This window comes from Microcaecilia unicolor, chromosome 3 (genome assembly GCF_901765095.1).
Source record: "Microcaecilia unicolor chromosome 3, aMicUni1.1, whole genome shotgun sequence".
Lineage (NCBI taxonomy): Eukaryota > Metazoa > Chordata > Amphibia > Gymnophiona > Siphonopidae > Microcaecilia > Microcaecilia unicolor.
This window is the reverse complement of record NC_044033.1, coordinates 469,736,030-469,759,418: the sequence shown is the minus strand read 5'-3', so window position 1 is coordinate 469,759,418 and position 23,389 is coordinate 469,736,030.

Below are 23,389 nucleotides of genomic sequence, written 5' to 3'. Positions count from 1 at the left end.
GAAATTCTAGTCATTCACTATGTTTTCTCATAAACTAAGTTGGTTTGGTTTTTATGTCTTTTCTCTTGAACATAGTCCCTCCAGATATCTAGGATATTTGCCATTGTCTTTGAATAAAAACTGAAATCTACCATTCCATTCAACCTTTACTTAAACACCAACTGGTTGATATTCAAAACAATTTAACCAGCCAGAAACAGACACTGACCAGTTAAATTTCTTGTTTGGGGCTACCAACTAATTTACAGTGGCACTTAACTGGTTCTCGCTGCTGAAAATTAGCTGATAGTGCCTGTCACGTGGTCTTCCCATGCCACAAAAACTTTCCTATTTTCTAACATGGGGGCGGGGAGTAAGTGTGCCCTGCAGCAATCAGCCATCGGTGCGTGCTGTTTGATTAACAACTGGGTTAACACGTGAGCCCTTACTGGTAAGGGCAAAGGCAATAATCACTGTGCTCCAATATTTTTGGAGATTTCTGCTTCAGTAAAAGTGGCATTGGCATGCTACAATTTTCATGCACCATACTACCACAGGCCACTTTTACCACAGCTTAGCTTGAGTTATCTGCAGCAGGGCCCATTTTATTCCTATGAGGTAAGTTTTAGTAAAAGACCCTCTTTATGCAGTAACCCAAAGCAACTGAAGTACTGTATATTGACTTAACCGGCTATGCATAAACTCAGTTCAATGTAGAAGCTTGACAATAACTGGCATTGAATATCCAGAAATAACGCCGACGGTGGACAGCAAAATGCTCACTGTCAAGAGCTGAATATTTACCCTTAAATAGTTTTCATTTAGGGGCCCTTTTACAAAACTGAATTAGGAAATGGGCCTAGATTGTTTAAATGCAGGGTTTTCCTGCACACTAAACCCATTTCTAACATGGTAGTTTAAAGGCATTTAATATTTTTAAGGTCATTAGCATGCGTTACCTGAATGAAGCTAACATAGGTACACTTCCTATTTAGGAGGTGCTAACTACTCCCACGTTAACTCTGCATTATCTAGTTAGCAAAAATTAATGCAAATGCGATAGCTGGATAACACTTCCATGCCCATTCTCCACCCATCGTGCTTTATTGTGTTCTGTCGTAAGCCTTTTTTTCTCATATTAAATGCATGTTAGAGCTTAATGTGGTTTAAGTCTCAGGTATCTCTTCACTGTTTGCTATGACAACCTGTACACATAAAATCTTGGACAATATTTGGGCATAAGATTTAAATAAGCATTAGAAGAGTGAGCATTTTCCTAACCCCACCTATTACACTTGAAGTAAATGAACTGACTTGTCAGCTGAAGTACTTTTTTTTTCATGAAAGTTTATTTTTTAACACACAAATCCTATTTCTCCTGAGTTTTTAATTAATGCTGTGTTCATCAGGATCAAAGTCTTTATGTCTCAGATAAAATCTAAATCAATTGGATTTAGAAGAAAAAAAATCTAAGTAACGAGCTTAACTGACATGATAGTATAAATTGTCTTTCCCTTATTTGTGCAGGCATACCTTGAGTGATAGTTTTTCATTATCCAAAGTCAGTAACTTGTGTAGGAAGTAGGAAAGGGGAACATTGATTTGTTGAAATAAGAAAAAAAAGTCTATTAAGGCCTACAAAACAAATAAAGCTTATTTTCATAACATTTCTTTTGAGGCTTATAAAATACAGAAAAATAGAAAATATGTCATTTTAAATTACGTAGAAAAACAAATGAAACTGGTTGATGTAGTATATCTAGATTTTCAGAAAGCGTTTGACAAAGTACCTCATGAGAGACTCCTGAGAAATTTAAAGAGTCATGGGACAGGAGAAAATGTCCTGCTGTGGATTAAGAATTGGTTATTGGACAGAAAACAGAGGGTAAGGTTAAATAGCCATTTTTCTCAATGGAAGAGGGTGAATAGTGGAGTGCCACAGGGATCTGTACTGGGACCGGTGCTATTTAACATATTTATAAATGATCTAGAAATCGGAATGAGCAGTGAGGTAATTAAATTTGCAAATGACACAAAACTATTCAAAGTCGTGAAAAATGCATATGGATTGTGATAATTTTCAGGAAGACCATAGGAAACTGGAAGACTAGGCATCCAAATGGCAGATGAAATTTAATGTAGATGAAAGTAAAGTGATACAAATTGGGAAGACTAATCTGAATCATAGTTATCTGATGCTAGGATCCACTTTAGGAGTCAGCACTCAAGAAAAAGACCTAAATGTCATTGTAGGCAACACAATGAAAACAAACAGCATGCTAGGAATTATTAGGAGAGTGCTGCACAATAAACCCAAAAATATTATAATGCTTCTCTATCGTTCCATGGTGCAACCTCACCTTGAGTATTGTGTTCAATTCTGGTTACCGTATCTCATAAAAATATAGAGTTCTAAGAAGAGTGACCAAAATTGTAAACGGGATGGAACTCCTTTCATATGAGAACAGGTTAGAGAGATTAGGGCTGTTCTGCTTGGAAAAGAGAAGGCTGAGGGGAGATATGATTGAGGTCTATAAAATCCTGAGTGGTATGAAGCTGGTGGAGGTGAATTGATTTTTTTATTCATTCAAAATACAAAGACCATGGGACGCTCAATGAAATTGCATGGAAATATTTTTAAAACAAATAGAAGGAAATATTTTCATGCAAAGAATAGTTAAGCTCCTGTTACCAGAGGATGTAGTAATGGTGGTTAGCGTATCTGGGTTTTAAAAAGGGTTGGACAAGTTCCTGGAGGAAAAGTCCATACTCTGTTATTGAGATAGACATGGAGAAGCACTGCTTGCCCTGGGATTGATAGCATAGAATGCTGCTACTAATTGGGTTTCTGCCATCTACTTTTGGCCTGGATTTGCCACTGCTGAAAGCAGGATACTGGGCTAGATGGACCATTGGTCTTAACCTGTTTGGCTGTTATTATGTTATGTTCTTATATTCAAATGAAGAAATACCATTTTTTAATACAAAATAAAATAATTTTGTTATTTATAGAAGTGGCATCAAGCTATGTGCATACGATCCACATAGAAGTGAACATTTATACCATACCAGCCCACTAAAGCTGCTGGACAGATAGATGACTAGGATGCCATGGTATCAGCTAAATCGATGACAATAACCTCAGTCATGTGGCTTTTATATGGGATCTTTCTTCAGTATTTGTGGCAGGTCTAGTACTTCTAGTATTTTCCTGTGACCCATGCAGACTTCCCAGTGTAATATATGTACCAAGGAACTATGCCTTTATAAGCAGGGGAACCTGGGAGGGAAAATAAAAAGGAAGGGCCAACCTCGTCCTCCTCGTTCCCTTGTTGGCACAATGCTTAGCTGGGGAGAAAATCCAGTTGGTAATTTAAACAATGGCTACAATAAAGGACTTCTGCTGTTCTGGTAGAATTACACCCTGCATACCATCCAGTACACAGTGCCAGCCCAAAGGTGCTTGATTCCCTAGATAACCCTCTGCTGTGTGCCCTTTTCCCTTAGGGTGACTCAAGAATCCCTTCCCTTATACCCTCCTGTAGTCTAGTATATCCCCTTTCCTAACCTAATCTATAATATTTCAGAATCTTCTCTTCCCCTCCCAACCTCTCCCCCCACCAGATGGCCAGCATCCCACTTCCCCTCCACAGCTCACTGCTCAGGTGGCCAGCATGCTTCTTCATATACTTATTTACCTTTCCCATCTCCTTTCCCCATTCAGTATGTCTTCTTCCTGTCTCATGTCCAGCAACCAAGCTCCATGCTCATGTTCTGCTGTATGCCTCTCTCTCTCTCTAAAGAAACTGAGAGAAAGAGCAGGGCAAAACAATATTTGAGTGGCGGCCTTTGTTTAATGATGCCATGCCAGTGCTATTTCTATGTCAGGGCAGAGGTGGAAACTGCTATAGACAAGATGGAGGGGCGGGGAGGAGGAGAGGAGATGCTGATCCATCTACCCCCCCCCCCCACCAAAAAAAAAAAAAAAAATATATATATATATATATATATATATATATAACAAGTGCACACTTCTCTAAAATCAGGGCAGCCTTGCTGTTAGGCAGACTAAGCATCCACCTAAGATAGCATCATCATATATATACTGCTATCTTAGGTGGACAATGAAGAAGAGTTGACGATGAGAAACAAATAATATGAAAGAAACTGAAGTTGAGTCGGATTGAATTGAAATTATATAAGGATTTTGGACAGGATTGGAGTGAGAACTGGAATTTATTGATGAGAAGAACCTTATAGATCTGACTATGAGACTTTTGATCATTGGAGCCTAGTATGTGTCCCGTGGATTAAATTAAAACCTTATAGCGGAACAGCAGTGTGAGTGCTGCCGTAAGAAAGGTTTGAATGATTTAATGCAGCCCTAGATAAACAGTATTGCACTAATCCATCTCTGAAAGCAGCAATGACTGCACTGAATCAAAAAACTTCCGTACTTTTTCAGTAACGGAAAAATGCTTCATCCCCTTATTTACCTGATTTAGCCAAAGGCCATTTGACTGTCCACCTCTACTCCTAAATCCCTTGTAATAAAATAAAATAAAATCTTCATGTTTCCCTAATATGTCCTGTCTGTCCTAACCCTTATCCCTTACTTGTCCTGTCTGTCTGTCATAATTAGATTGTAAGCTCTATTGAGCAGGGACTGTCTCTCCATGTTCAGGTGTGAAGCGCTGCGTATGTCCGGTAGCGCTATAGAAATGATAAGTAGTAGTAAGAAAGGTTTGGACATTGAGATTGTTTCCACGGACTTCTCCGCTAAAGTGTTACTATTTGGTTTCTCCTTGGGTTATAGTTTTTAAGGGTTTTGATTATATGAGTGGAATGAGTGAAGTATGAATGATTGATTGGTATTTTGTTTTATATGTGATTTGTGCTTTTTATTTATAGAACAAGATCAGCATTGTGGCATTTTCAGGGCACAGACCGTAGAAGTCTGCCCAGTACTAGCCCCGCCTCCCACCACCAGTGCTGCCACCCAATCTCTGCTAAGCTTCTGAGGGTCCATTCCTTCTGAACAGAATTCCTTTATTTTTATCCCACGCATTTTTGAATTCCGTTATCATTTTCATCTCCACCACATCCTGCAGGAGGGCATTCCAAGTATCCACCACTCTCTCTGTGAAAAAATACTTCCTGACATTTTTCTTGAGTCTGCCCCCTTCAACCTCATTTCATGTCCTCTAGTTCTACCACCTTCCCATCTACAGAAAAGGTTCGTTTGCGGATTAATACCTTTCAAACATTTGAACATCTGTATCATATCACCCCTGTTTCTCCTTTCCTCCAGGGTATACATGTTCAGGTCAGCAAGTCTCTCCTCATACGTCTTGCAACGCAAATCCCCATACCATTTTTGTAGCTTTTCTTTGCACCGCTTCAATTCTTTTTACATCCTTAGCAAGATACAGCCTCCGAAACTGAACACAATACTCCAGGTGGGAGTATTGTGTTCAGTTTTGGAGGCCTGAACTGAACACAATACTCTTGTTTGCATGGGGCAGTCTATACAGAAAGCCCAGATCTATTTCTCTTCTGTGATTATTAGTCTTAATTCCTTGGATTAGGCCAGGTGGATCCTCTCCTTTTATTCCTTTGAGTATCTTAACATACATGTATAAGCTAACTCTCAGATAAACAGACTAGCATCCCAAGCCAGTGTTTCAATAAAGATGTAACCTTTAATCATTTCATTTGAAAAAACTGTTTCTGCATGCTCATTGGAAATGTGGTTATATATATACAGGGCATGGGTCACTATGATTGCTTGGGGGTCCTTTTACTAAGCTGCAATAAATAGTGGCCTTAGTACACCCTTGGATTATGGCAATTTTTAGTGCAGCTGGAAAATCGCTGATTATCCATTTTCTGAATTAATGGCCATGCACGAATGTTACCATTAGTGTGTGGCCATTAACAAATATTAACACATGAACCCTTAGTGCCATGTGCTAATCAGTTAGTACACTATAATGCAGATACACTAACTGATTACAACAAAAATATCCACTCTCTGCCCCCCCCCCCCCCCCCCTTCCAGACAGAAAAATCACCTATAATTTGTCTTGGTTACCACCATTGCATCAGTTAATAGAGACACAGAAAGACAATACTTTAAAGAAGCAGAAAGAAACTAGCTTAAATTTAAAGAAAAATAGTGATGTGTCACTGAAGCCTTTCATATACACATCCATTTTACTTGAGCTACTGAGCACATGCCTCCTTCCAGGTATATAAAATTTAATTTTTCCTGAAGCTGTCACAGATCACAGTATCTCTTGTCAGTTTTGTTTTTATGGGAGGCATCAATCACTGGAGGATTGAGGGAGTGACCTCCCCCTAATCCCTCTAGTGGACCTCCATCAATCCCTGGATAGGAGCACTTTTTTAAAGCCTAGATGTCCTTGTTAGCAGGTGTAAATCCTAATGTTCTTCTTTTTTGGACATAGAAGTGCATTCCCTTTCTGAAATGGGAAATAAATGTTTATTTTTCAACCCATTCAAGTGTAAGCACTCCTTAGTAGCTGAGCATATGATTATACCTTTTTAAAATGTTGTTACTTGTTCCATGGTAAGTGTTATCAGAGGTTCTCAGGCGACCCTCAGGGGGAGGAATGCTGGCTTTGCCCTAACCCCTGATAAGCCTTTCCTCAACTGAGAGGTGCCCAGCTCTACCACCAGCTGCCTTTCAGGTGCTGTGGAGGACTTGCAGCTCATCTGCATATCCTTACAGCCTTCTCCGGGGTGACACCCAGGTCCACTCCGATCCACTCAGGGCCTCCGCTGTAGGGGCATTTTTCTCTTTACATCTAATCTTCTTCCCAGTTGCTAAAGTACCTCTCTTCCTAGCCCTGTCCCTTCCTAATCTTTTCCCTCATCCCCTACCTCTCTCCGCTACAGGAACTCACTGCCCATCCATCGACTTCATCACCTCACTTTCTCTCCTACTATCTTCCTCCCTCTTGGCTTTTAATCTCCGTCTCTTTCTTCCCTCCATTTTGCCTTCCCAATTCCCCCTAAATACCTCTCGCCTTCGATGCCTTCATGGCCACACCTCTCCTACTCTCCTCCGCTCTCTTTTACTCCTTCTCTTACTCTCAGCTGGTGACATCAATCCCAATCCTGGCCCTCCTCACCAACTATTATCCCAACTCTACAGATCTCACCACGACCTCTCTAACCTCATCTCTATTCCTCTACTCCCCTCCTCTTCTCTGCCCTTCTCTTGCGCCCTATGGAATGCCCGCTCTATCTGTAACAAACTCCCCTATATCCAGGACCTCTCTATCTCGCGTCACCTCCATCTGCTTGCCATAACAGAAACCTGGCTCTGCCCTTATGACTCTGCTTCAGTCGCAGCCCTCTGCCATGGCGGTTATCTTTTTTTCACATACTCCTCGCCCTTCTGGTGGCAGGGGGGGCGGTGTTGGACTACTTCTCTCTCCCTCCTCCAGATTTCAACTCCTTCTTCCACCTCAATCTCACTGTTTTTCCTCCTTTGAAGTCCACTCTATCCGCCTTTTCTCTCCTCTGCCTCTTCGAATGGCGGTCATTTATCGTCCCCCTGATAAGTCCCTTTCATCCTTTCTCAGTGACTTTGATGCCTGGCTTGCCTTCTTCCATGATCCTTTCTCCCCCTCTCTCATCCTTGGTGACTTTAATATTCCTGCTAATGATCCTTCCAACTCTTATATTTCCAATTTACTTGCTTTAACATCCTCCTTTAATCTCCAACTATGCTCCACCTCCCCCACTCATCAAAATGGTCACTGTCTTGATCTCATCTTCTCCTCCAACTGTTCACCTTCTAGTTTCCTTGCCTCTGATCTTCCCCTCTCTGATCACCATCTTATAACTTTCACACTTAAATCTCCTCCCTCCCAGTCCCGTCCTGTCTTATCTAATTTATCTAGGAATCTTCACGATATTGACCCTTCATCTCTATCTTCCATGCTTCAAACCTCCTCTCTACTGTGGCACCATCCACGTCTGTCAACGAGGCTGATTCTTCTTACAACAATACTCTATCCTCTGCCTTAGACACTCTAGCACCTTTGATGACCCGCCCTATAAGGCGTACAAAACCCCAACCTTGGCTGACTTCTAATATCCGCTACCTACATTCCTGTACCCGCTCCGCCGAACGCCTCTGGCGGAAATCTCGGGCCCTTGCTGATTTCTTACACTTTAAGTTCATGCTGACCTCCTTCCAATCTGCTCTTTTACGTGCTAAACAGGTTTATTATATCCAACTGACCAACTCTCTTGGCTCTAACCCTCGACTTCTCTTCACCACATTGAACTCTCTCCTCAAGGTGCCCCCTCCCCCAACTCCCCCTTCATTATCTCCTCAGACCCTTGCTGAATTCTTTCACGACAAGGTTCAAAAGATAAACCTTGAATTCTCTACCGCGCCACCTCTCCCTCCACTAGTCCGTTCCTCTCTCTCTCCTTCCCCTCATTCATTTTCCTCCTTTCCTGAAGTTACTATAGAGGAAACTACACTTCTCCTTTCTTCCTCAAAATGTACCACCTGTTCCTCTGATCCCATTCCCACCCACCTTCTTAATGCCATCTCACCTGCTCTTACTCCTTTTATCCATCACATTCTCAACCTCTCACTTTCCACTGCAACTGTCCCTACTGCCTTTAAACATACTGTGGTCACACCTCTCCTTAAGAAGCCTTCACTCGACCCTACTTGTCCCTCTAATTACCGACCCATCTCCCTCCTCCCATTTCTCTCCAAATTGCTTGAGCGTGCTGTTCTCCACCGCTGCCTTGATTTTCTCTCCTCACATGCTATTATTGACCCACTACAATCTGGTTTTCGCCTTCTCCACTCAACCGAAACTGTGCTTACTAAAGTCTCCAATGACCTATTACTGGCTAAATCCAGAGGTCTCTATTCCATCCTCATTCTTCTTGATCTTTCCGCTGCTTTTGACACTGTTGATCACAGCATACTCCTTGATACCCTGTCCTCACTTGGATTCCAGGGCTCTGTCCTTTCCTGGTTCTCTTCCTACCTCTCCCTCCGCACCTTCAGTGTTCACTCTGGTGGATCCTCTTCTACTTCTATCCCTCTGGCTGTCGGCGTACCTCAGGGTTCTGTTCTTGGTCCCCTCCTCTTTTCTATCTACACTTCTTCCCTTGGTTCATTAATCTCATCCCATGGCTTTTCCTACCATCTCTATGCTGATGACTCCCAAATCTACCTTTCTACCCCTGATATCTCACCTTGCATCCAAACCAAAGTTTCAGCGTGCTTGTCTGACATTGCTGTCTGGATGTCTCAATGCCATCTGAAATTAAACATGACCAAAACCGAGCTTCTCATTTTCCCCCCAAACCCACCTCCCCACTCCCCCCATTTTCTATTTCTGTTGATAGCTCTCTCATTCTCCCTGTCTCCTCAGCTCGAAACCTTGGGGTCATCTTTGACTCTTCTCTCTGCTTCTCTGCTCATATCTCTCCACACTCGTCCTTCCCTACACCCCTTCCTGTGCACTCCGCTCCATGGATAAATCCTTCTTATCTGTTCCCTTCTCCACTACTGCCAACTCCAGACTTCGCGCCTTCTGTCTTGCTGCACCCTACGCCTGGAATAAACTTCCCAAGCCCCTATGTCTTGCCCCATCCTTGGCCACCTTTAAATCTAGACTGAAAGCCCACCTATTTAACATTGCTTTTGACTAATAACTGCTTGTAACCACTCTCCTCCACCTACCCTCCTCTCCTCCTTTCTGTACACATTAATTGATTTGATTTGCTTACTTTATTTTTTGTCTATTAGATTGTAAGTTCTTTGAGCAGGGACTGTCTTTCTTCTATGTTTGTGCAGCGCTGCATACGCCTTGTAGCACTATAGAAATGCTAAGTAGTAGTAGGTTCTCAGTTAAACTCCGTACCACTCAGAGAATGTACAAGAAAAATATATTTGTGTATATATATTAATATTAGAACATTAATGGGGCCATTAGTCTTCACAATTAAATAAAATATTTTTAATATATATAATTGATAATCTTACAACTTTTACATTGCAGTTACAGTTAGAAGTTTCAATTAAAGGTACAATTTTGTGCTTCTTTAAGCAGAACATTTACTTCAGCTCTGCAAAACATCAAAATCTTGTATTCTACTTTGGAATATACATACTCAGATAAGTATTTTGATAAGTACTTCTTGCCTAATATTATTGATTTACATTAACTAAAAAATAGGTACTTAAAATTCACTTTACCCTTTCATTTTATAAGATTCTACAATTCATTCCTATATGCAGGATCTTTAGCCAGTCACATATTTTATTTATTTATTTTCTTGTTTTTATGTTTCTGTCTGTATATTAATGTTTGCCTATGTGTCTGTGTCTTATCTCTGCATGCACACTTAGGTTTATCTGCTCAGAGCAATCAGTCACATGTATCTTTTGTCAAATGTTATCTTCCCAGGTGCTTTCCTGCAGAAGGTTCCACTGACATCTTCTCCACATGCAATCTCAGACAGAGAGGTAACTTTTCTTCTTCTTTTCTTTTCCTTTACCCTATTATCCTACATTTAGCGACCCTTTTACTAAGGTGACTGAAAAATGGGCTGTGCTAATGTAGTTGCGTGTTTTGGGCATGCACAGATCCATTTTTCAGCACGCCTATAAAAAAAGGCCCTTTTAAATTTTTTGCTGAAAATGGAAGTGTGCTAAAATAAAAATTGGCACGCGTCCATTTTGGGTCTGAGACCTTACCATCAGCCATTGACTTAGTGGTAAGGTCTCACACGGTAACCATGTGGTAATCGTCTATGTGCATAGAATGACAATTACCACTTGGTTTTTGCCAAGTGCCAGAAAATAAAAACTGCACGGGTCATGCAGTAGCTGGGCAGTAACTCAAAACTGACACATGTTGGGCGTGAGTAGGCACCTACGTAGCTTAGTAAAAGTGCCCCTTATTAAATAAATAAGACAAATTTTCTCCTTAGTGTGTACACTATTTAAATATGTCCTTTTTCTTAACAGTGTAATTTTACAATAAATAATCTCTTAAATTAAAAAAAGATAATCGGTATGTCCCTAACTAACCCTCTCAGTTTTATTTTACCTATATGTATTATTTTAAATCTAGCACTCAAATCAATATTAGCGTGTCAAATTTCAGTATTCAAGCATGTTTTTTTTTCTCTTTCACCCTACCCAAATACAATGATAGGACTTAAATCAGCAATAGTCAGCAGTGACCAAACTTTATCACATTAAATCAGTTCTTCAAACCAGTTCTAGCTTTTATTCACAATGGCATCTGTGAATTTTATTACAAAATAATTTTCCTTCACATAAAAGCTGATCACTTATGTCCAATATCTGTTTCTAACAGAGTTTTTTTCTTCATTTTTGTTCTTGATGGTCTTTATAAATACTTGTCATTTTACAAGGTAACTATAGAAATTAAGGGGTCCTTTTACTAAGATGTGTTAAAAAGTGGCCTGCGCTAGTTTGGATGCATAAAATTGGTGTATGCTACACCATATTTTACTATGGTGGATAAAAAGGCCTTGTTTTAATGGGGCAGTAAATGGCCATGTGCTAATATTAAAAGTAGCATGTGGCTATTTACTGCCTGAGCCCTTACCACCACCTATTTACTTGGCAGTAAGGGCTTGCATGCTACTCGTGCAGTAATCAGTCAGCATGTGGCAATGTGGCCACGTTGCCAATTAGTGCCAGGAATGCCCCCATGGTATAAAATAGAAAAATATTTTCTACAGCAGGAAACAGCATGCAGGAAACAGCACACACCAACTTTGGAATTATCACCAGCTGCTAGTATCAATTTTGTGCATGCTACCCTTGTGTTAGCCCTACCATGGCTTAGAAAAAGGGCCCCCAAATTAAACTTTTAGCCATTGAGATCTTTAGTCACTAACAGCTTTTTAAATCATGTCAGCTCTTTATATCAACTATCATACATACTTACAAGAGATATTTTCACTCAGAAAATTACCTTCAGAATTTTCCTATTTAACATTCTATCTCTGCGTACAACTTCTAATAGTACCATTGTCAATTGTTTTACAATTTAATGTCTGACTACATCACAAACACATAAGTCCTTCTTCTACCATACATCCGTTCCAACAAGCTTAATGAAATTCACCAGAATGTTAGAGATGCAAATTGATCTTAAGGTAGCCATTAGCCTGTCAGCATAAACTCAGCTTTCATAAGTTTCTCTGCTCTGCCCACCATGCAGCACCACATATAAAACATTGTTTTCAATTTATAACATTCACTCGAGCATGTCCCCATTCTCTTCCTTACGCCAAATTTGCCCAGCATGATGCTGACTCCATTTCACAGGATATGCATATGCATGTGCCCATGTAAGAGTGCACACACCACTCATTTCTGGAACCATTGTGAAAAACAGTGTCAGGACACACATGAGCCTGCCCAAAGTAGCTGCTCAACCCTAGCCACAGCTCCCTTACAAGTTTTCAATAGCCACCAAATACCTTGCTAAGGCCTCCTTTACTAGGCTGCACTTCCCTGTGCAAGCTGGCCATCCTTTCACTCATGTGTGATTACTGCATATGCTATAGACATCTGCTGGCAAACAGACAAGTACTGCACTTGGACACCTATGGGTCACCTTTCCTCCACTACTCTGAGCAGCCTGAAGCCCCACCTGAACCAGAGTGCCACTTTTCCCTGCTACCACAAGCAATTCCAGATTCATGGGTAGTTTTGTCTCCGCCTCCTCTCAGCAAAAGGTTCAATGCCTGCTCCAGCAAACATCCTAGTGCACCTCACACTGGCTCTGAAGCACTTTCCCTAACATTTCAGGCACCCAGCCTGCCCTGTGAAATTTTCCTGCCATATGCATATTTTAGATATTTACTTATCTATATTCCAGCTTTGTAAAATCCGTATTTAGCTGTTTCTGCTCTGTAAATATGTAAATGCCAGTTAATGCATGTCTAAAACCTAAATAGCATTTCTAAAATAAGCACCATAGAATGCATACTTGTAGCCAAGCTAAAAGAAGATTTGCTAATTGACCTTCTTACATTTGAGGAAGGAGGAAAAATAAATCCCTACATGACATTTTCACAAAAATCTATTTGAGGGATAGCCTAATAGTTAGAGCATCATATTGAAAACTAGGGTAGCCCAGTTCAAATCCCACTGCAGCTTCTTATGATCTTGGGCAAGTCACTCTGCCTCAGGTACAACAGGAAAACTACTTTAACACATTTTGCCTTCAGACTTTTTTCATGTGCTACTCACTTGTTAGGGCTTAGCACCCTTTAGTAAAAGGTCCCCTTATATAGTATACCTCCAAAAGCAGAAAAAATACTTAATGTACCTGAATATAACTAACCTTGGGCTAGAACTGAAAAAAAAAAGGCAAGAACTAAATCCAAAATCCCATCCTGTCCACTTCTTGGAGCAGGTGTAATATTTTTGCATTGGTTTTAGGCAAGGCAAGTTTATAAAGGCATGTAGATGCATATGTTGTCTCTGGAAAATAAACACAACATATATGCCCATGTGCCTTCATAGCCTTGGGGTATGTTTACTAAGGTGCATTAGCATTTTTAATGCACCTTTAAGTTAAGGCATGTTGAACACTAACGTGCCAATACATTCTTATGGCCGTATTAACATTTAATGTGCATCAATCATTAACACACATTGCAAAATGCTAACATGCTTATAGTGTACCTTAGTAAACCCAGCCCTTCGTATTTTCTTGTCACATTACCCTACTTAGACACAAATCTTACACTAATTTTCAGAGACAAACTACCTATGTTTTCTTTTAGAAAATTATCAAAAAGTGTGCATGATAAAAGCAGCCATGTACTTTGTAACATCAAGAGTACTTGAAAATCTCGTCAACTCTGTATTGTCAGTGATTCTTTTACTGCATTGTCCGTAATACTGCACTGCAGTCAACAATTCTGACAGAATTAAAGTACTTTTTAATCTAAAGTTTAAAAAGAACCTCTACTGCAATAGAAATAGCTATCATTGTGTGGAAGTATGCTACAAATTAATGACTTTTTGCTTGATTGAACTTCTCAGTCTGACTTTAGTAATCAGTGAACCATGGTAGCTGTTTACTGCTCTAGACACTACAACACTAAGGACACTATTTCTTTAATTAAACCTTCTAGTTCCCCCTACATTTTAGAAATAAAATATTAACTACATACACTTTAAAGATCCTTGACATTTAATTGAGTACTATATTAGTATCTAAAGAAGTTCAAAGTGAGTTTTAATCTAACAAAAGTTGTAAATGTTTTTCTTCTTTCTTGAATAGGCTATTACTATCCAGAAGACTCTTAGTTTTTCCTCTTTTAAATTTGATTTAAAAATGTATTTTCCACCTAGCAATCAGTTATGCAATCTAGCGACCAATATTTGTACTTCCAAAAAGTTACCACTGGTACGGAAAAAAATGTAATCCAATTATTATTTCATGTATTTTTCACTTATGCTTTCTAATTAACAGATTCTTACTAGGTTTTTCTCTAACCTTGGGAAAATATCTGGTGGTTAATTGCAGTAGAATCCTCTCCATATCATGATGCTCTAGAAGAGGTCTGCCTACACTTTACAAAAAGAATTATAGCCTACATATATACTAAATCACAAGAAAGCTACCATGTTATTCAGCCAGAGGTACATTAGGTTTAAAGCTGTGTGCCTTGATGTCACCAATGTAGTTTTGTTTTAAATGCCATTGTTGATTTGAAACAAATTGGCTCTCTCCTAGCAGGAGGGAGATTGAAGGGTCCTTTTACTAAGGTGCGCCAAAAAATGGGCTGTGCTAGTGTAGGTGCATGTTTTGGGCATGTGCAGATCCATTTTCAGTGTACCTGTAAAAAAGGCCTGTTTTTAATTTTTGATGAAAATGGACGTGCGGCAAAATAAAAATTGGCCATTGACTTAGTTGTAAGGTCTCACGCAGTAACCATTTGGTAATTGTCTACATGTGTAGAATGACAATTACTGCCCGGTTTCTGCTGTTTGCAGGAAAAAGGAATTATTTTCTGGTGCGTATAGCGGCCGCGCATAAAAAATGAAATTACAGACCTCATGGTAGCCAGGCGGTAACTCCAAATTGACGCATGTTGGGTGCATGTAGGCACCTACACGGTTTAGTAAAAGGGCCCCTGAGAGTTCCTTTTCAATGTGACCTGGATTTGGGGACTGTGTGAATGAGAGAGTCAGGAGATATGAATCTTGTTTTGGGAGGATAGAGGAGATTATGGGATGAAGAAGGCCTAAAACCCAAGCTTACTGAGATAGGGGAGATAAGGTTGTTTAATTCTAGAGGACTCAACCTATTTTCAATTTTAACAATGCCAGCAGATTGTTTTAACTAAATGTCCTGAGATGTGGACAGTGCATTTACCATTTGAAAATGGAGCATCAAGTAAATACCATTATAAGACTTTTTTTTTTTTTGCAGGTTGCAAGAATTGCAACATGTAAAGAGGTATTTTTTCTTAAATGTTTTAGGTTTTGTCCAATTATTGATCGTACCAAACCTGGAATATTGTAACCTTCTTTATGTAGGTACTTTTCTCAATAGTGTGTCCTCTTTCCACATAGTTTGCTGTATTTCCAAAGAGTATGCACTATTAGAAGTGAATCACAAAACAAGAAATGTGTTTTTTTTAATGCTTGTTTTCATTTAGCAAAGACTTGGAAGAAATGCAGGAAAGGGGAGATATGATAGAGACATTTAAATACCTGAAGCTTACAAAATAAAAATGAAATGAAACTCTGGAAGGAGGGGAAATAAGATAAAGAGCAAAGGAGATAGGTACAGAAGTAATCTAAGAAACTTATTTTTTTTAATTGGGAGGCTATGGAAGCATAGAATGACCTCCCGAGTAAGTGGGTGGAACCTGGACTCTTTAGCCACTGCTTCCAAATTTCCCCAGTCATCCATGAATTTGCGTTAGCCTCGTATGATACAGGAAGTCGCTTAACATTCTTGAAGCAATGGGGTTGTTTGCTCTTTCCAATGACGAGTGGTTCCAATTTCTCACTCCCATCCATATTGCAGCAAAGGAGGATCGTCAGTCGGTCCTTCGACATTTTACTTCCTGTAGTTTCGGCTTGTTTGAATGCAAGTGTTCTATCAGGAATCGCTCACCAGTAGAGACCGTTTTCGTCAGCATTGAAAATATCACGAGGTGCAAACTCGTTCAAGATGGTAGGAAGAACTGAAACAACCCAATTTTCAGCACCAAAGTCATCAGCATCTTGTTTTTCACCATGCTGTTTCTTGAATTTTATGTTGTTCCTCTCCTTCCATCTTTCCAACCATCCAACAGTGGCTTTGAATTCAGTTAGTCCAAGACTTTCAGCCAGCTGATTAGCTTTCTGCATAAGCAGTGGACCACTGACAGGAAACTGTCTGCTCCTGACTTGAGAAAACCACCGAAGAAGAGCATCTTCTACATCCTCAGCTTTCCCACCCATTTTTGTTTCCGGTGTGGATATGTATTGTTTTGCCAGTCTTCCAGGAGCTGATCTTTCTGCTTCAAGATACGTGAAATTTGACTGGGATTGAAACCATATTCTTTAGCAATAGATGCTTGACTTTGTTTGTTTTCTAATTTTTTAAGAACTTCTATTTGTTCAGCCAGTGTTAAAGTCTTACAGTTGCGTAATGATGATGACGACTCCAGTGTACACTCTAACAACTTTCTTTCACTTATTCTGCCTGTGGCAGTTAACCAACGAAATTTAAAATTTACTGCCCCTTTGTCACGTACCAATCGGCTTCCATATTCCATGTGTGCACCTATGCGGAGTCTTTCCTGCAGACGAGCAGTCTTAAACAATGCATATAAGTGAATCTTGCACTTATCAGTGGTGCGCTAAACCGGTTTGTCCCCATAGCAATTTATGGCGCCAAAAACAGGACCGAAGTACGGCATGCAGTTAAACAGAGCATGCACTTATCCGTCATGCACTTAAAAGGAGTGCGCTGTATTTTGCAAGTCCAATATATGTGATTTATATCATGTATTTTCATTGTGGATATCATAAAAATCCCATTGTCTGTGGGGTAGTAAGGAGAGGTCTGGGAAGTAGGAATTCTCTCTAAAGTTCCTTCTTTTGACTATTGATAGTAATGCCTAATAAAAGGCAGGCGTGGAAACTATTACTCTCATTTTTTTATTTCTATATTCCATCAGTTGGTCTTGTCAGTTCATCAGACAATTCAACAAATCTTGGGAAGATTAGACCATGAGCAGAATATAATTGTTTTAAAGATTGAAAAAAAACCCACAACCCGTCATTCCCCAAATAGTAGAGACAACATGACAGTTACTACGACAGGAAAAAGTAAATAACCATTACAGAGTCCATGGCCCTAAGGAAGAATGAACTCATTCTTCTCCTTCTCTGCTTTAAGTCCCTTTTTGGTTAATTTCTTTTAATCATTTTTTCCAGTACTACTGGAGAAGCATAATATAGTGTTTCTTCTCTTCATTCTAATTAGAAATAGTAGGAAACCTTCAATGATGCTTTTATTAAAACTTTCCTCTACAAAGCCTATGTTATTCTACATTTGATTCGTTAATTAGCATTCATTTGCAATCATTCCAATTAATATAAAACAGAGGGCCTAGCTTATATTAGGGTTCTCTTATTTTTATGCCTGTATAATAAAAATCTTATGTACACAGTCCATTAGCAATAATGATATGCTATAAAGACAAGAAGTGTTAATAGTAATAAATATCTACATTTGGAAAGCTTGTTAATAAATTCAGAGTGGTGTCCAAAGATGGAAATGTTTGGGGTTACTAAGTTAAGTACTTTTTTTACACTGAAAAATTATTTTTACTTTTAAATATTATAAGCAGAACTGTATGAAAGCGCTCTCTCTCTCTCTCTCTCTCTCTCTCTCCTGATTTTGCTTTTTTAGCTGTTCTGACATATCTAGACATATTTAGACATTCACTCTTTCACTGACTTGTAAGTGTCTTTATTCTTACTGTGAGCTTAATTAAACTGTAAAATGTCAAATAACAAATAACAAGAAAGATCATTATTCTAATGAATCATTAAAACAAACAAACTCTGATAGCAATAGTCTTTTCTGAGTCTGATGAGTTTAGATGGACTTTCTAAAATCGTGGCTCTTCCACATCCCATTCTGCATTGTGTTATAGAATGGAGTATATATATCTGGTTGAAGGGGTCTAATTGATGCAGCTGTGCCTCCTGGCATCCTTTGTTAGGCAATACTAGACACCATCCCCCAGATTCTATATAGTGCAACTTGAGTTGCATGCTCAATTCAGGTCGTATTCTGTATTGTGTGAGCAACTTAATTATCTTAATAAGCTAATAAGCACCAAAAATCGCCAATTAACAAGCAATTAACACTAATTGGCTTGAATTAGAATTTACATGTACAACTTACTAAATGTATTCCATAAAGAGATGTCAGTAACTTATAAAATTATTCTGTTAATTTTGAAAACCCTTGCTGTTTCTGAACATCTTTACTTTTTGAGATATCTTATCCCCTACACTCAAACTCAAGCCCTGAGATTGTTGCAACTTAATTTCCTATCGATTCTTACCCACTGAGACATTTTCCATGAACACAGCAGATACTCCATGTTTTCTTTTCAAGGCTCAAAGCTAGCAAATCCCTTACTTCTCACTTCAGACAAATCACTTCACTATCCCTCTTCAAAACTGAGCTCAAGACATTTTTCTTTCAAGATGCCTATACTTAGGTTCCATGTGATGAAGCAACTTTTGCCTGATAGACAGTTTCCCCTCACTATGCTGTTTTCCCTCTTCCCCCCTCTTTCCTATCAATATTGTAGTTCTACTCCAGTTCCTTTTTGTTTCTGTGTCATAGTGTATGTCCTCTCTTCTCTTTTCTTTTTAGATTGTACGCCACTCAAATGGCTTGTTCTGTTGGGTGGGATAGAAAGTCCTTTATAAACTTGAAATTTCTAATTCTTGGTGTCGAAAATGAGGCATGGTCATGGGCAAGGAATGGGCAGATCATGGTCAGTTCTAAAATTTATGCATGATGTTATAGAATACACTTGCTCCGCAACAAACTTATTTGCTGGCATTTACACCACATTTTATTTGGCGTAATTTACGTGACTAGATTTAATCCTGCAGACAGGCCCTAGGCATATTCTATAAACTGCACCTAACTTAAGGTCAGAAATTCTTAACTTAGAGACAAGACAAAGAGGAGACATGATAGAGGTTTATAAAATTATGAGTGGTGTTGAAAAATTGAAAGTTTTTTTTTCTTTTTTACAATAGTATTAGAACTAGAGGTATTTCATGAAACTGGCTAGTAGCATAGTTACAATTCTAGAAAACATTTTTTATTAATCATTCCATAATTAAATTATGGAATTTGATGCCAGAATGTGTTTTCAAGCCTAGGTAGCTGAAAGAAACAAAAAGGATAAGTCTCTAGCCAATAGTTTACCGAGGAATGACAAGCATTTGGCCGACTTCACTTGGTCCCTTTTTGTTCACGACCAAGCCTCAAAAAGGTGGCCCAATTGACCATATGACCACTGGAGGGAATGGGAGATGACCTCCCTATAGTCCCCCAGTGGTCACCAACCCCCTCCCACACTAAAAAAAAAAATACAAATCAAAACCTGTATGCCAGCCTCAAATGTCACACCCAGCTCCCTGACAGCAGTATGCAAGTCACTGGAGCAGTTTTTAATGGCAGGCAGACCCAGGTCCATCCCCCCTACCTGTTACACTTGTGGTGCTTGGTGTTGAGCCCTCCAACCCCCCCCCCCCCAAAACCCACTGTACCCACATGTAGGTGTCCCCCATCACCCATAAGGGCTATGGTAATGGTGTAGAGCTGTGGGGAGTGGGTTTGAGGGGGATTTGGGGGGCTCAGCACCCAAGGGAAGGGAGCTATGCACCTGGGAGCTATTGTGTATTTTTGAACATTTTTAGAAGTGTCCCCTAGGGTGCCCGGTTGGTGTCCTGGCATGTCAGGGGGACCAGTGCACTACAAATGCTGGCTCCTCCCATGACCAAATACCTTGGATTTCGCCGGGTTTAAGATGGCTGGCAGTTTTTTCCATTATCGCTGAAAAACAAAATCGGCGAACTCAAACCCGGCGAACTGTGGCATTTGGCCGGGCTAAACCGTATTATCGAAAAAAAGATGGCTGGCCATCTTTTTCGAAAATACGGTTCCAGCCAGCTGTTGCGCCGCCGCCAAAATAGATCGCAGGTGACCTATTTTGCCGGCGACATTCGATTATGCCCCACTAAGTCTCCTTTCCAAGGGAATTTCAAGCAATGTACCCAAACATTACAGACCAAAAGCATATCTATTACCAACAAATTGTTCCCTGCAACAGGTACAAAAAGAATATATAACCATGTTGATTCTAACAAGGTGGTAGTTCCAGCCCCAGCATCTTCCATTTCCCGTGCTGAGGAAAACAGGGCTGTATTTCTTTTGCGTGGTGCTACGCAGTGATAATCGGGCAGCTTGTGCTCTACCTGACTACTGCCTGGTTAGTGCGGGAGCCCTCAGTGGGTGGTGGTAAGTCCTCCCCCTTGTGTGGCTATGTGGTAAGAGCAATCTTACTACATGGCCATGGCTATTTTCAGCGGGGGTTTTTTACCCACTGCGGTAAAAAGAGCCTCTGCACATAGCAAAAATGGCCCCCGCCACTAGTGCAGAGCTCTTTTTCCTGCAGCTTGGTAAAAGGATCCCTAACTGATTAGCATAGATGCTCTCAATCTCCTCCCCCACACATGTCCCCCCTTGGCAAAAATCTACAAATATTTTATAGCACATTGGTAGTGCATGCACATTGGAATTTTTCCTCAAGCCTCAGCATGCTTCAAGGTCAGCCCTTTTAAGCTGCAGTAAGCATTCATTAGTGCATACTGCAGATTATTAAAATAACCCCTTGGTTACTATGCAGATAGTAGATAAAACACAACATATGATTTCTGGTTAGCAATTGGCACAAAGGGCCCTGTTTACGAAGCCGCGTTATAGGCGCTTTAGCATGTTTAATGCATGTTAACCATGTATGTGCATTAACCGTGTACACGCCTACAATATCCCTATAGGCACCTACACAGTTAGTGCACATGCTAAATTGTAGGTGTGCTATAAATGCTAACGCACCTTAGTAAACAGGGCTCTAAGTATTCGGCTTTGCATAAAGCTTACAGCATATTAAGCCAAACTTCAAGAATCCATTAATATTAAGGTATGCAAATGTTTTTGTAGCACCTTTGAATGATTCTTACTCAAAGAACTTCATAGCTAATGCCCCCCCCCCCCCCAACTGAAACAAAAAGGAAAGAACAAGAAATATAGGGATTACTCTCATTATTAAAAAAAATATGAACAATGGTCTCAACTTATATTACAGAAAATAAAATTATTGCTCTTTAATATAACCGTTGAACTTTTGACGTTCAGAAATTATTGATTTTTCCTAATAAAAAGATACATTTATTGTGAAAAGATGAATTTGCTGTGTGGGAGTTAAACACATCTAATTTATAAACATCTATTAAATCAGAAGATATCAGTGACATTATTAAAAGTTTAGGAAAAAATTGTTGCTATAAAGTCTATTTAGCTGTTTTGTATCATTTATAGATATAACGCATTTAGCACAGATGTCACAAACTTATATATATTTGACAATATGACTTAATGGATGAATTATTTATGTGCTCACATCCTCAAACTTCCTTTAGTTCCTTATGACTTCTAGATAGAAAAACTATTATCAACTCGTTAAAGCAGAAATTTTGGAGATAATTCAGGAAAAAAAGTATTAAGAGATCCTTATATTAGTAAAAGGATCCATATGAGATTTTTCATGACCAGAAATAAAGATTTATAGGATGCAGGCAAGCTATCACAAAAAATGCTCTATTAATACCCTACTACTACTACTACTACTATTTAACATTTCTAAAGCACTACCAGGGTTGCACAGCGTTGCACAATTAACAAAGAAGGACAGTCCCTGCTCAAAGGAGCTTACAATCTAAAGGACAAAAAGAGCAGTCAATCAAGATTGAGGCAGTCTAGATTTCCTGGATAGGGGTACAATGGTTAGGTGCCGGAAGTGACACTGAAGAGGTGGGCTTTGAGCAAGGATTTGAAGATGGGTAGGGAGGGGGCTTGGCATATGGGCTCAGGGAGTTTATTCCAAGCATAGGGTGAGGTGAAGCAGAAAGGGCAGTCTGGAGTTGGCGGTGGTGGAGAAAGGTAGTGAGAGGAGGGAGACTGTCTTTCTTCTATGTTTGTGCAGCGCTGCGTATGCCTTGTAGCGCTATAGAAATGCTAAATAGTAGTAGTAGTAGTAGTAGATGTCCTGTGAGCGGAAGTTACGGGTAGGAGTGTAAGGGAAGATGAGGGTAGAGAGGTAGTGAGGGGTTGCAGATTGAGTGCATTTGTAGGTTAGTAGGAGAAGCTTGAACTATAAGCTGTACCCTCCAGTCTTTCCATAAAATATATTCTTATGTTACCTTAGGATAAAACTATTCCTTTCTTTAAACTCCAGATTATATAAGCTTCCAACAATGACACTAATGCAAAATCAAGAAGTCTTCAATTTTGCAGACTGCAGGCTATCATAGGTCTGCATAGAGCCATGAGTCTATGTGTGTGATAGAGGCAAAGAGCTCCTAGCTGTCAGAGAATGAGTCGGTTCTCTTGAAACTAGAGCAGCAGACTTGGAGAAGCTGAGGAAGACAGAGAAGTGCATAGAGGAGGCCTACAGGGATGTTGTAGAGACATCCTACCTCATGTCTGGCAGCCCCTTTCCTGCCTTGGAGGAGGGAGACCTAAAAGGAGATCATCACCCTGGTTAATCTGGAAGTAATCCTGTAGCCAGGACCAGCACATCAGGTGATGCAATATCCAATTGTTGCAGTAATGTCAATAGAATAAACCTACTGCTTGCCTCAAAAGTTCAGCTACAAATTGTGGGAAACAGTAACGTGTGTCAGATCCTTTTAAGTTGGTGCTTTGCCAATAAAAACATTTTTTTTACTTGATTGTTGGAAGATATTTGCTCCACCCTTACTCTGTTTCTTGGTGCCTCTATGTTATGCTAACACCAGGTTATGTGAATATTCTAAAATGGAACCTAAGCACTCTCTAGTGTGGATCCTGACGCTGTGCACTATTCTATAGTTATAGAATACTGTTCAGCACCAATATTTTTGGTGCAGAATTTTGAGCGCCATTTACTGAATCCAGCCCCTAGTGGCTGAATATCATTGCCATACAAGTAATACATTTTCCCCACCCGCACCCCACCCTACCTTTGCCCCAGAAAAAAA